This window comes from Limulus polyphemus, unplaced genomic scaffold (genome assembly GCF_000517525.1).
Source record: "Limulus polyphemus unplaced genomic scaffold, Limulus_polyphemus-2.1.2 Scaffold48, whole genome shotgun sequence".
Taxonomy (NCBI): domain Eukaryota; kingdom Metazoa; phylum Arthropoda; class Merostomata; order Xiphosura; family Limulidae; genus Limulus; species Limulus polyphemus.
The window spans coordinates 1,251,860-1,266,224 of NW_013665658.1; the positions used below are offsets into that span (position 1 = coordinate 1,251,860).

The 14,365-nt window shown below is 32.5% G+C and overlaps 1 protein-coding gene across 1 annotated transcript in view; it reads right to left on the reverse strand.

Moving 5' to 3' along the window:
• Positions 1 to 1,021: 1,021 nt before the first annotated feature.
• Positions 1,022 to 14,365, reverse strand: part of LOC106462808 — a 21,601-nt gene continuing 8,257 nt past the window's right edge. Inside the window, exon 5 of the mRNA XM_013922771.2 lies at positions 1,022 to 1,084. The gene's annotated coding sequence lies outside the window, so the exon portion shown is untranslated. The remainder of the gene's footprint in view (positions 1,085 to 14,365) is intronic.

The window sequence follows — 14,365 nt, forward strand, 5'->3', positions numbered from 1 at the left end:
TGTTGTATACGTGTTAAAGTTTCTTCTAATATATGCTGTCTGTTAGACTAACTGTTGTATACGTGTTAAAGTTTCTTCTAATATATGCTGTCTGTTAGACTAACTGTTGTATACGTGTTAAAGTCCACTCTAACATATGCTGTCCGCTAGACTAACTGTTGTATTCGTGTTAAAGTCCATTCTGACATACGATGTCTGTTAGACTAACTGTTGTATACGTGTTAAAGTAACAGCCTGTGTTAGAAGGAACTTTAACACATACATAAAAAAAGGAAACCAACCTCGACGGTTAGTCTATCAGCTTGTGTTAAAATGAACATTAACACATATGGAAAAAAACAATCCAATCTGAACGGTTTGTATAACAGACAGCGTATATTAAAAGAGACTTTAACACGTATACAACAGAAATTAACCTCAACGCTTAGCTTAAAAGCGCATGTCAGAATGGACTTTAACACGTATACAACAGTTAGTCTAACAGACAGCATATATTAGAAGAAAGACGTAGACTAAAAGACGTAGATTTCACAAAACAATTAGGATGATTGCGAACGTATATTTCTTTGACATCAACGTTCTTTATTTTTCTTCAGTTTGTTTGTGTTTTTGTTAACAAACATAATAAGAAAAACTTTTCATTGTCGTAAACAAAATGATAATTTAGTCTAATTAAGAGTTTTTTCCTTCCCGATTTGTAAAAAAATCCTTACGTGATATAAAAAATAATAATATTATTTTCGAAATCTGCGTAGCTGAATTGTAGAAAATCAGTTATCAAAACAACTTTTATGACGTTTAAATTCACAGGCCTGTGTAATTGGTTTTAACTTCATTCTTTGTTAAACCTAATCCGAATATTTATCTTCAACATAGTCTTAACTTATATTTTGTTAAACCTAAACCAAACGTTCTTACCTCTATATAGTCTTGAGTTTATTCTTTGATAAATAAAATATTTACATAATATTGTCTAATAAATGAATTTTGTTCATCCTATTATGAAACATAAAATACGTACTGCTACGACTTCTGATTGACCTGCTTCAATAGCAAGATGTAAAGGCGTTCTACCGTTGTTATCCTACAAAAGAATATAACATATTATAATTAACTAAATAAAGTAGAATAAATATATAATTGTTCTACATATACAATGTAAACTAATCCGGACAATTAGTCCAAGCAAAACGAATATGGTAAACGAACGTTGACAAAATATTTCACTGTAAAATCTCGAAATTGTTCAAACTTGGATATAAAGATAAAAATTTATGGAAATTAAAACTGGAAATCTTTCAGGAAAATTAGCATATAATTCGTCTAATTCCATAGAGAACCCTTCACTTCCGTTCTCAAAATTACAAATCTTTTTATTATAATTACTTTAATTAATTACAATTAACTATAATTACCCCCTTTACGTGTTTATCAATTACAGTAACACAAACTTTACAAATATCCACACGTAAAGCTAATTCGGACTGTAAAATTATTTTAAAATTGATATAGTAAAAGTAGTTATATCTCTTCTGCTTGCTAACGTTAATAATAAAGTCGTCAATGTTATATCGTTAGATAAGTTCTCCGTTCTTACAATTAATTGTCAAATGTTAACTTTCCTTTAAATCGTGTCTCTTAGCTGCCTTAAAAAAAATCCAACTAGCCTAACAATTTGGAAACATTAATTTTGTGATTATACTAACAGACTTACGAAATATTACGCTGAGGGCTTATAGCGATATAAGCGAGGTTTTGATACCCGAGGTGGGCAAAGCTTATTATGTAGCTTTGCACTTAACAATAAATAAACGAAATATCACGTTATCATTTTTATTTTATTGCTGTAGAAAGAACGTCTCCAACACAGTCGCCATTTATCTCTTTCTCTCTTCATGCTTCACTTCCCAGCGAATTCCAAACCTGAAATTATGCACGAAACTGGGCAAAGAAGGCAAATACAACTCAAAATTCGAACATATATCTTGGTTACAATGAAATTTATAATATTTAATATTTGCATTAAAATCTGGCTTATTATTAAGAGTAAAATTAGAACAATTGTATTTCGGCTGAGCATAAGTGAAAGTTAAAAAATTACTGCTAGATCTATTTTACAAAACTTCTCTAGACATTTTATCTTACGTTTCACTATGACTTAGGCCTTTTTCTGGAATCTGAAATAGATTCATATTTCATCAACAGTGGGATGAGAGTTTCTCGTAGACTTGAAGAACTGAGAGTTTCAACCAGGTGGCGAGCAGTTCGGTGTGTGTTATTTCTTACACATAGAGCATCATTTCTATCAATGGCATGTTCCAACAAAATCTACAAAAATGCAATAAAAGTCAGGTGAACATTGTGTAAGACTTTTCATATCTAATGTTTTTATAATTTCTGTCCTGAATTGTTCTTTCTTCATATACGACAAGAAATATATTTATATTAAATACTTATTACAACAAGGTAACACCAATTTATAAAATTGTTGTCAGGGTTCTAAATATGAGTGGGCAGAAAAATATTCTACAGTAGATGTCTGTGACTTGTTGGTGATAAATGTCAACAATAAATGGACAGCACACAATCCACTTGTTTTAAAAAATAAATTCAAAACAAGTCAAACGTGTGTAAAAACTTCTTCACACTATAGGATATCACAGTTTTATCTAAAACTCTAAGTAATTTTATTTTCTTGTCAAAAGTCCACACAGGCTAATTCAATTACTTTAGAATCCAACTGACAAGACGAATTATTTTTCTCTACTCTTATCACAATAGTATCAGTGAATAATTCAATTATGTTACCCAGTGAGTTACAACAATTGTATCTCGAACTTTAAATAATTGTCTCCTTTTCGTCAAATTCAACACAGACGGGTTCAGTTATTTCAGAAAACCCTTTGACAAGACAAATTATTCTCTTTATCACTATTAAAACTGTGAAACTCACTTTAAAATATCGCCCATTATGGCTAATTACTCACACGTCGGTTAACTTCACGTTTTTTAACTTTTTTTCTGACTGAACTGCCCTTTTTTCTTCACTTTACTTTACTTCACGTGACTTGCCCTCGCTTGGTCGTCTATATTTATATGTTGTTTACTGCGGCCTCGAACTTTCTCTAAACTATGCGACGCGACGATTCAACAGTACTCAGTTAAGGTAACGAGAAGATTCGAGTAACGTGACGTTAACAATATTATAAAAGCCTAGACAACAATGTATTTGCAAACACTACATAACACTATGCACAGAATTACGTGACGAAATGTGACACAACTAACACTTTTAAAACAATCCATCTTCAACACTCCTGTCTAAAAAATTAAACAATCATTAAATATTAAGTCACAAAATAAACTAAATAAGAACACTGTCACTAAACAGTCTTGTGTATCCAATAATTACGAACAGTAAATCTTGTTGAAACAAGTTTTAAAACGTTATTTAGATATTCTAGAAAGATTCAATCATACATTCTTACTTCTACTTTGTCTTAACTTAATTTTGTAAAAAAAATAAGACTAACCAATTTCACTTTTTCAAAGTCTTAGCTTTATTCGTTGATAAACCTAAGTCACACATTTATATTCCACCAATTTACATTGTCTTTGATAGACCTAAACTAAACATTTTACTCTTACATGTCTTAACTTATGCTTTACTAAACCTAAATCAAATGTTCTAAGCGATAATACAGGCCTGCGATGGTTTTATTGTCTTGAAATTTTTGCATGTTCTACAGTAATTCCTGTACGCTGAATCCGAAAACGATATCCATGTTCTCCCTCACGTAAAGATTTTTCATAAAACGTCATAACGCAATACATAAAAGAAAATTATGATTAAATCCCACTATTTAATCAGAGTAGCCCAAGAGTTGACGGTTAGTGCTCTTGATTAGTTGCTTTCATTGTAGCTTATCAATTCAAAATTAAGGAAGGTGAGTGCAAATAGCTATTGTGTAGCTTTGCACGAATACTCGAAAGAAACATAAACATTTATTGTTTCGTTAAAACATTTTATGGTTAAACAAGTTATTCATGCTGCCGTATAAAATCTCACATTGACATTTTTCTTTCATAGAACATTTCTTTTTCACCACCACATGCTACGGTTTTGAAGCTTATGGCCCAATTAAATTCAATGATCATTATTTTAATGTTTAATTGACTCCCAAAGAGTTGATAAAATTTGTTTTATTGTAATCGTTTTTATCTATCATATTGAACACAAATTAAATTCAATTCTACATACTCATCTGTCACAAACATAAATAAACAATTTACCGAAATCTTGCAGAACTTGTTCTTAATAAGCTTGGATGTTTCTGAAAGGGTATGTCCGTTTTACATATCTTAATGTTTTGGGTGAACAACACTGCCTCCACCTAAAGTTGGAACTTTGCGAGATGTATACGTACAATCTAAGGAAAGTACTTGAATATAAACAGTGGAGTTTGTGGTGACACAGCTGTTACTTCCTTAAGAAAGGCCCGGCATGGCCAGGTGGTTAAGGCACTCGACTCGCAATCTGAGGGTCGCGGGTTCGAATCCCCGTCACACCAAACATGCTCGCCCTTTCAGCCGTGGGGGCGTTATAATGTGATGGTCAATCCCACTATTCGTTGGTAAAACAGTAGCCCAAGAGTTGGCGGTGGGTGGTGATGACTAGCTGCCTTCCCTCTAGTCTTACACTGCTAAATTGGGGACGGCTAGCGCAGATAGCCCTCGTGTAGCTTTGCGCGAAATTCAAAAATAAACAATCCTTAAGAAAAGTGAATTCGCTCCCGTTTATTTATTTTTTCTGAGAGTGAATAACAAAACTCCTTAGTCACACCTATACATAAACATCGTGAACACAACTGTAAAACATTAAATAATATACAAGAACAATTTTTCAAAACACGTAGGAAAAGGTAACACTTAAACATGTACTACTTACGAAAAAAGGCCCCCCAGTGGCACAGCGGTATGTCTGCGGACTTACAACGTTAAAAACCGGGTTTCGATACCCGTGGTGGGCAGAGCACAGATAGCCCATTGTGTAGCTTTGTGCTTAATTTCAAACAAACAAACAAAACAAACTTACAAAAACAAATACTATGCTTACGTGTTCTTTAGATTATAGCCCTGAATACTAAAGTATTGGTTTCTTACAAGTGAAATATCAGAGTTAAGCCCTTTTTATTCATATTTTTGGTAGAACTTTACTGCTTCTGAATATCATTGTTGAAAATATTAAGGATATTTTTGATAATTGTTTCGTGACGGGCGTGGCCAAATTATTAGCTTGGCGGACTATGAACCCGAAGGTCAATTACCTCAAAACCGAACTCTGCCTTTTCGGGATGTCTGTGCGTTATAAGAGGTTTCTTACCTAAACAAATATTACTAGAATGACCACCGGGATATTACCACTAACTGTTATCTTTAGAATAGAACAGACGTTTACTTACCTAAACAAATATTGCTAGAATGACCACCAGGATATTACTACTAATTGTTATCTTTAGAATGGGAAGATCACTTTCTTATCTAAGCAAATATTACTTTGTTCGTTGTTTTTATAACATAGCCATACTGGACTCTTTGATGTGTCCACCGCGAATTTTAGAGTTGTAAGTCCGTAAACTTACCATTGGCCCATCGGGGGACACAAATATTGCCAGAATTACCATCAAGATAGTATTTCCTGAAGTTAATAAGGTTGTAGTAATTCTATATCCAGACAAAGCAGTTGATACATTTTGCTACATCATATGAGGGATTTTTCATTACAACTGTATACTGGGAAATGTTATCTTATTATTGTGGTAAGTTTTAACTGCATGTTAAGTAACTTGATAGTTAAAGGTAATTCACTCTAAAAATAATAATAATGATGAATGTTAAAATAAGTACACTTCTGACTTCTCGATCTACTTTGTTTTATCTTTCTGCTAAAATTCCATAAATAAATACATCCCTGGTAGTACCTTCTTATTACTCCCTTTAAGAGGATTCGGAAGAAAATTAGTTTTTTCTGCAAAAGTTGCTCAGTGACGAACAGGAGGCAACATCCTGAGATCAGAGTAACTTCGAAACTGCCTTGAAATTGTCTTTTAATATAGTAATCGGTCTCGGATCTCATCGTTTCTATCCAATAGTTTTATAAGATTTTCTGAATCGACTAACGAAAGTATAGATAATGATTAAGTTTCGAGTTCAAATATGACTAGATTTGTTTCATTTCTTTTCTACAGGTCTTGCTTCTGGCTCTTTGTACCCTGGTGGCCATTGCTTACTCTGGCTACCGAGGATACCCAGGATATCTGGGTTACAGATATGGACACACGTATGGATATCCTGGCCGCAGTTATGGTCGAAGATTTGGCTATCTAGGCCGACCTTTCCGTAGCTATGGTAGTTATCCTTACCATGGAAGATATGGCTACGATGGCTACGGGTATGGTCGTCGCTACGGTGGCTACGGGTATGGTCGTCGCTATGGTGGATATGGCTATGGTCATTCGTACTGGTAGATCCTAAAAGACATCCTTTAGGGTCAGTATGAGAATATTTTCTTGTCTTTTACAACAGTTTAAAAACAACAGAAACATATTACTATTTTATAATGACTAGCAATATAAACAACAACTTCACAATTACAAAACAGCAATACTTTAAATCTATGTTTTATAATGGCAGTCAACTCAAACAACAACTTCACAAAACAGCAATACTTTAAATCTATGTTTTATAATGGCAGTCAACTCAAATAACAATTTCACAAAACAGCAATACTTTAAATCTATGTTTTATAATGGTAGTCAACTTAAAGAAAAAAATCCTGCAAATTATTTTCCAGCTGTGCCATATATTGAGTAAATAATATACTTGAGAGAGATAAAGATACGTTTTTAACGAGCATCATCTGTGGTAAACATTTGTATCCGTTTAAATATAGATTACTATCTATTAAAGCTGTTTTCCTCAGTTAATAAAACTTCTGTTTTTACATGGCAGAACTTGAAGTAATCCGTTATGAACATCATAACTATTACACTGGATCTTACAAGTATCTCTCAACCGGAAAATGGACTCCATTCTCTTGTAAATCCTCCCAATCAAGTTAGAAATGTTACATCGACATCCATATATATATAAATAGCTTTATTATTAATATTTCTGGTCATAATAAACCATATTTCTGTGGTATTTCTTCGTTATTATATCTTTTTTGTTTCCTGATATTTTATAGCACAAAGTTACATCGTGCGCTCTGACCACGACGGATTTTAGCGTTCGAAATCTGTAAAATTATTGGTAACCTACCGAGAGACCCACTATTAATATTACATTCTATTCATTTAGATACTAAACATTAAAACAAATTACTTGTTGTTGTGAAAATGAATATATAATAAACTTTTAACTTTTTAAACAGAAGAACAGGCTAATATGTTATAATTATTCAGTTTGCTAGAGCAGGTTAATATATTAAAATTATTGAATTTGGGAAGAAATATTCTTATACGGAAAAAGGTTAATATAGTTATTCAATTTGGTACGGAATATTCTTAGACATTAGAACAGGTTAATATATTATTATTATTGGGTTTGGTAAGGAATATTGTTAAACATTAGAACAGGTTAATATATTATTATTATTGGATTTGGTAAGTAATATTATTAAACATTACAACAGGTTAATATATTATTATTATTGGATTTGGTAAGGAATATTGTTAAACATTAGAACAGGTTAATATATTATTATTATTATTCAAATTTGCTAAAGAATATTCTTGATGGGGAAATATTTTGTTGTTGTTTTCTTACCACAAAATTACACTATGGGCTCCCTGTACTCTACTAACTCTATACACCACCAGAAATAAAACCCTTTGTTTTTGGGTTATAAGTCCTTAAACTTACCATTGATACACTGGGACACAATCCAAACTGAAAGAAAGGGTTAACATATCATAATTATACATTTTTGGTAAGGATATTCTTAAACGGAAGAAAAAGTTGATATATTATAATGGTAAACTGCTGGTGAGGAATGTTGTTAACAGGAAAAACAATACATTATTGTAATGAATTTGTGGAAATGTATATTTCTAAGAGGAAGAACTCGTTGAGAGATTATCATTTAACATTTTTCGAACAACACTTCTTAAAGAAATGAACGTATTAGTAAATTACAACTTTTTGATATCTCTTGAAGAGTATTGTTAAATGTGAAAAATGTGAAATTAAAATTGAAATGAACAAAACAATAATATAAATTGTCTCATTAAATGCTTTCAATTCAAAACTTATAAATAAATTATTTTGATTATAGAAAAACGTGCTTCGATATCAAAGTACTTTATTAGTTTATGTAAAAATATTTGTTCTTTTGTGTCACTGTAGTTTTATAGAATTTTAGTAAGTCAAATACAAATTATGCCAACTATAATGAGAAACAAGTTTTAAGTGCATCAAACCAGTGATTCAGCATAAACGTATAAGGTAATAAATATATTTCATATACATTTACTTTTATAGAGTCCATTTAATGCTACATTTAAAATCTGTCTCTCACATGTTTTCATTTTCAAAATATGCATGTCTTGATGATAACAACATTTGACAATTAACATGGTGAACGTCTAGTTCATGACAATATGCTTCACTCTCGTCAACAACAGTAACGTGGTGAACATATATTTCATGACAATATACTTATCTTTCAACAACAACAGTAACGTGGTGAACATCTACTTCATGAAAATATGCTTCACTTTCAGCAACAACAGTAACGTGGTGAACATCTATATCATGAAAATGTGCTTCACTCTCAGTAACAACAGTAACGTGGTGAACATCTACTTCATGAAAATATGCTTCACTTTCAGCAACAACAGTAACATAATTAACATCTAGTTCATGACAATATACTTCTCTCTCAGCAACTAATGATCTTTCATCAACTCCATTTGCTTCATAATCACAAAAATACCTGAAAAATGTAAAGTTTTATGTTTTCACCATGTAAATATTGTAATACACAGGTATTATCAAACGTTTTATACCTTTTATAATAATAGAGAATTTTCTTTTTGGGCTGCCGCTACTTAGTTTCCGCACTGTCATGGCGGCTACACGTGGTCTAGAAAGTTGTTACTCTTTCTCTGTTGTAGTTGTTTCCTTTCTTTGTTATCTAGTAGGTGATGTCTCCTTTGCCTTCAGGAGTATTTCATTATTGCAGTTACACACTCAATTGAACAAAATAATAAGCACTAAAATATCCTTGGTTGGCCGGTTATGACGTCGCCTAAAAGTTAAAATCGAGCACTGCAGTCAGTGAACGGAGATCACATTATGATGTCATCTGCTGGACAAAAAAAGCGAGTTTGCATTCTAGATTTGAGATCACTTTCTTTGTTCAGTTCTACTTGGTTTTTATCGGGACAAATTTGGTAGGGATTCATCTTGATGGAAGGAAAGCTGAAGAGCTATTTACTGATCCAGGAGAGGCGATATTCCATTCTTGTTTACGATGATAGGCACACTGTTTTTGTTTGTTTGTTTTACTATGTTGTTGTATCTAAATTTAAAAAAAAAATGTTTTCAGTGTCCTTTGAATGTACCCCGTCAGTTTATTTCTCACATAGCGTAAAATTCAGTCAAGTTATCAACTACAGCACTTCTTATATTTCTTGATTGATTCTGCGATTATTGAGGTTTTACCTACCGGGAAATTGGTTTAAACTGATAATATCACACTATCCTGCATTTCTACCTAAAATGTGAGTATTGTCATTTTTTTCCAAACAGAGGGAAACAATTATCCTTTTCACTCATAATGATTTTTCCCACAACATACTTAAATTCATTTATTTTGCCCTTTTTAGTAGAAAAAAATATTTTTGTATTTGAATCGTCATGAAAAATTCTCAGCTTGTGTGTTCCTTACATCAAAATACAAATTATATTATGCTTGGTTCGTGATGATAAATGGCATCTTGTACTGTACCACAGCCTACACGTGATTATCTGTAAGAATATAATTTGCACTGCCTTGAACCCTAATCTCCACATTACTTGCACTGCCTTAGCATTCTAGTCCCTACATTATTTGCTCTGTCTTGACATCCTAGTCTACACATTATTTTCACTGCCTTAGCATCCTACTTCCACGTTATTTGCTCTGTCGTGACATTCCAATCTCCATATTATTTGCACTTCCTTGACATCCTAGTCTCCACATCATTTGCACTTCCTTGACGTCATAGTCTTCACATCATTTGCACTTCATTGACATCCTAGTCTTCACATTATTTGCACTTCCTTGACATCCTAGTCTTCACATTATTTCCATTGCCTTAACATTCTAGTCTCCTTAGTTTTGATCACACTCTGTCCCATTTAGAACTATTTTTCCAGCTGAGATTCGCCCCCAGTGACACAGCGGTATGTCTGCGGACTTACAACGCTAGAAACCGGGTTTCGATACCCGTGCTGGGAAGAGCACAGATAGCCCATTGTGCAGCTTTGTGCTCAACTTCAAACAAACAAACAAACAGCTGAGATTCTCAGTTATTCTGTAATGTTGTAATTTATAAGCAGTTTTAAAAGACTTCATGTTGGTTGCTTCACCATGATCATGTTTTCCACTTGACTTTGTAGATATGGTTGAAAGTCTCTAAGGTCAATGTTGACCTGAAGCTACTGTTACACTGACTCAAGGATCCTCTTGTAATGAACTGGCCACATGTTTCTTGTTTTTGATGGTTTCCTCCTGTGAACCTTTGCTCAACTTATCAGGTTCACCAAATTGGTTTTACAGTAACACGCATTTTCAATTGTTATATGTTTGTTTGTTTTGAATTTCGCACAAAGCTACACGAGGGCTATCTATGCTAGTCATCACCACCCACCGCCAACTCTTAGGCTACTCGTTTATCAACGAATAGTGGGATTGACCGAAACATTATAACGCCCCCACGGCTGAATGGGATTCGAACTTGCATTATCTTGACAAATATGGACATGCCACTTGTCGGCCAGAACTACGGTCTGATAGATACAGACCATCTGTGTGTCTAAGAACGTCTTGTGTTTTTCCCATTATTAAACGTTGTTTTTGTATAAAATGCATTCAGAAATCCTATATATATATAAATTCAGTGCTCTATTTTAAAAAAAAAAACCTTCGCACTTTTCGGTCTTTAAGTAGTTCATATTGTCACATTATTCAAGTATAGCACGGGATAACTGAGACAAGCCCAGCTAATTGAAGTTAGTCTTTCCAGTCCCGACTATACTAAATAAATTTAGATTACATATTAAAAGTAGCTAACTACCTCTAGTGGCAAAAAAAAAAGTTTTCCTCATTGAATATTCATCTAATAAATATTTTGAAATTTATTATAAAAACTGGCAAAAACCTTTTTATTTGCCAGTATTTATATCTATTATTTTCTAATTTAGTAATGAATAATATTACATTATCCATAAAAATAACGTGCTGTTATTACAAACAGTTAAAAATCTTTTTAATTGAGACGTAATGACGCCTTTCAGCATCATACGAGGAACCACACTATTAGGGATGAGCAGACCAAAGATGGAAAATTAAATGTTCTTCTCTTATCAAATATATTTGGTTTCTCATCTGCTTTTTGGATTTTGGTTAATAGATGGGATATTCCCAACGCTTTTGGGTGCTATTACCACAGGCAATCTCCGTTATGACTTTTGGATAATGACCGGAAAGTGCGAAGGATTTGTATTTTTTTCAAATGGAGTTTTGAATTTATATTAAGTTCATTATTGTTTTATAGTGCTGATTTTGATCGCCTATTGACAATTAATGTAATTGATATAATAGTTTTGAAGCTATACCTCATATTATATATATATATATATATTATTGAAAATAGTGTTTGATGATGATACTGTATGTTTTTTCTAAATCTGGAAAGAAAATGAAATTGCCTCTAAAACATGGACTTTTGGATGAACCCTTATATTTAACCACTGGCTTTCTAACGCGTGCTTATAATAAAAACCCTTTTCACACCTTAGGTCCGTTTTATTCTAATGATAACAATTAGTAGTAATATCCTGGTGGTCATTCAATTATCTTTCATGTTTTGAAAATTTGCAAAAACATTATCTGGACACTATGCCCCACTGCTGTCTCTAGAACTGGATTGAAGTGTTATTAACTAAAATGACCATCAAGACATCGCGTTTAACGGTAGATGAGCTTTAAAACCAAATTAATATCAAGGCTACCAAAATAACCACTGACATATTACTGTTAGCATTTGACCTGAAAAAGATATTTTACATAAAATAAAACTACTCGAATGACCACCCCAACATAACCCGTATTTTTATCATTCGTTACACTCGTTAACCTGACTTACTCTAAAATGATATAAACTAGAATATTGACCACAAGAGCACCACATAAACTAATATTATTAGAATGACCACCAGGATACTTCTACCAATTCTTATCGTTAAAGTGCATTTAAGTGCTTTACATAAAGTGAGAAAATTGTCATGACCTCGTGGACCATATTTCTAGTTTTTCTTGCTGAAACTACATTGAAATTCCCTTGAATCAAAGGACTACTGGAATGGACACCAACTTTCATGTTTTACATCTGATTCTGAAATGAAATACCAGTCATGAATTGAAACTATTTGACTTCTAGGTATTCAAAAAAAAAGATACTGAAACAGGAAACCATGGCTTAGCTATACATTATATTATCTTCACCCACTGTTCTTCTCAACCGAACAGCATGAATATAACATCTAATAATCCAAGTTATATAAGCATAGCTCGTACATAAATATCCAGCAGGTCTTCCTTATTTTCTATATAAGGTTGTTTTAATATAATACTTCTTTGGGTATATAAATGTTCTCCACTGACGTCACTGAGAATTTCTACTTCATATTACAAGTTATTCTTTCAAATTTCTGTAATCCAGAAGTGAACTGTTTTTGTATTCGTGGTTAAAGAAGGTCCTGGGTTTAAAAGTATAGATATTATTAAGATATTAAGTTGGCCTTATATGAATAATTCATGATGATTAATTATAAATATTCATCGTCTTTAGTATAGGTGTAAATGGACCTGAAGTTTATAAAAAATAATTCCGTTTTATTCTAAGAAGTATTATTGTATTTGATGACCTAAAGAAATTCATTTCTCTGCTACTAGAATATCTTTGTCTAACATACATCAAGTTATGTGAACTTCAAATCTTTCTTATTGGAAATATTTTTTAAACTAGAATGCCACATAAAATATCGTAACAGTGTGAGAATATTTTCTTATCTTTCGCAACAGTTGCATGTTTAAATAAATATGTATATATATGTGTGTGTGAATATACATTTAATAGGACGACGTGAGAATAATGAAGTTTCGGGATTTAAAGTTTCTTTGTCTTTATTCTTTATTCTTCTTTATTCTTCCATGTGCTAGGTACCAGAATCTCCTCATATCATAATCAACATTTAATGAGTCATAGTTATATTTTCAGAAATTTGTTTTTGTATCGATAAAACGCCATTCCTATTGTTATCTGGAAAAACCTTGACAGATTAGTTAGATATTCATACAAACAAAAACTTTCACACGTTTAAGTGAACTGAGATAGGGTTGCTCAAGGGCGTCAAAGGAACAGGGCGGGAATATCTTACAGTGCAGGAAATTGTGTCACTATACCAAAACATGCACTAGCTTCAGGTATAAAAAAGGATAGTTCTCATCGTTCTTGGGAGAATCCTGCAATTACAACTTCAGGTAGCTATAGAAGGACAGCCATAACATGAAAACTACGGTAAGTTTAGTTGAATCATTGTTGACCCTCACGAGTTTGTGTACTTTAGGCTTAAAAGAAATATTAATCATTTGTTCCTATGTAATATTTTAAAACACACTAGACAAGAGCGAGATACGTAGTCGCTGAAGTCAGGTTCATTTGCAACAATACATGAGATAAATGACATCATTCTGAGAGTTTTTTGACAAGCTCGATGTTTTAGCAGAATTAACGGGTCGTTTAGGATAAACATTCCTAAATTTTATTTTGCTTGCTTCTGATTTTTATGGAATATTATTTTTCTTACCTAAACAAATATTACTAGTTTAGAAATGTGAAAGGTGTGGCATATGTGAAAGTCATCAACAAACATCAACCTTTCATCCAAATACCTACACATCAGGAGATGAAACATTGAAACTGAGTGTAGAGAATCATTATGTTGTTAGAAATGTGAAAGGTGTGGCATATGTGAAAGTCATCAACAAACATCAACCTTTCATCCAAATACCTACACATCAGGAGATGAAACATTG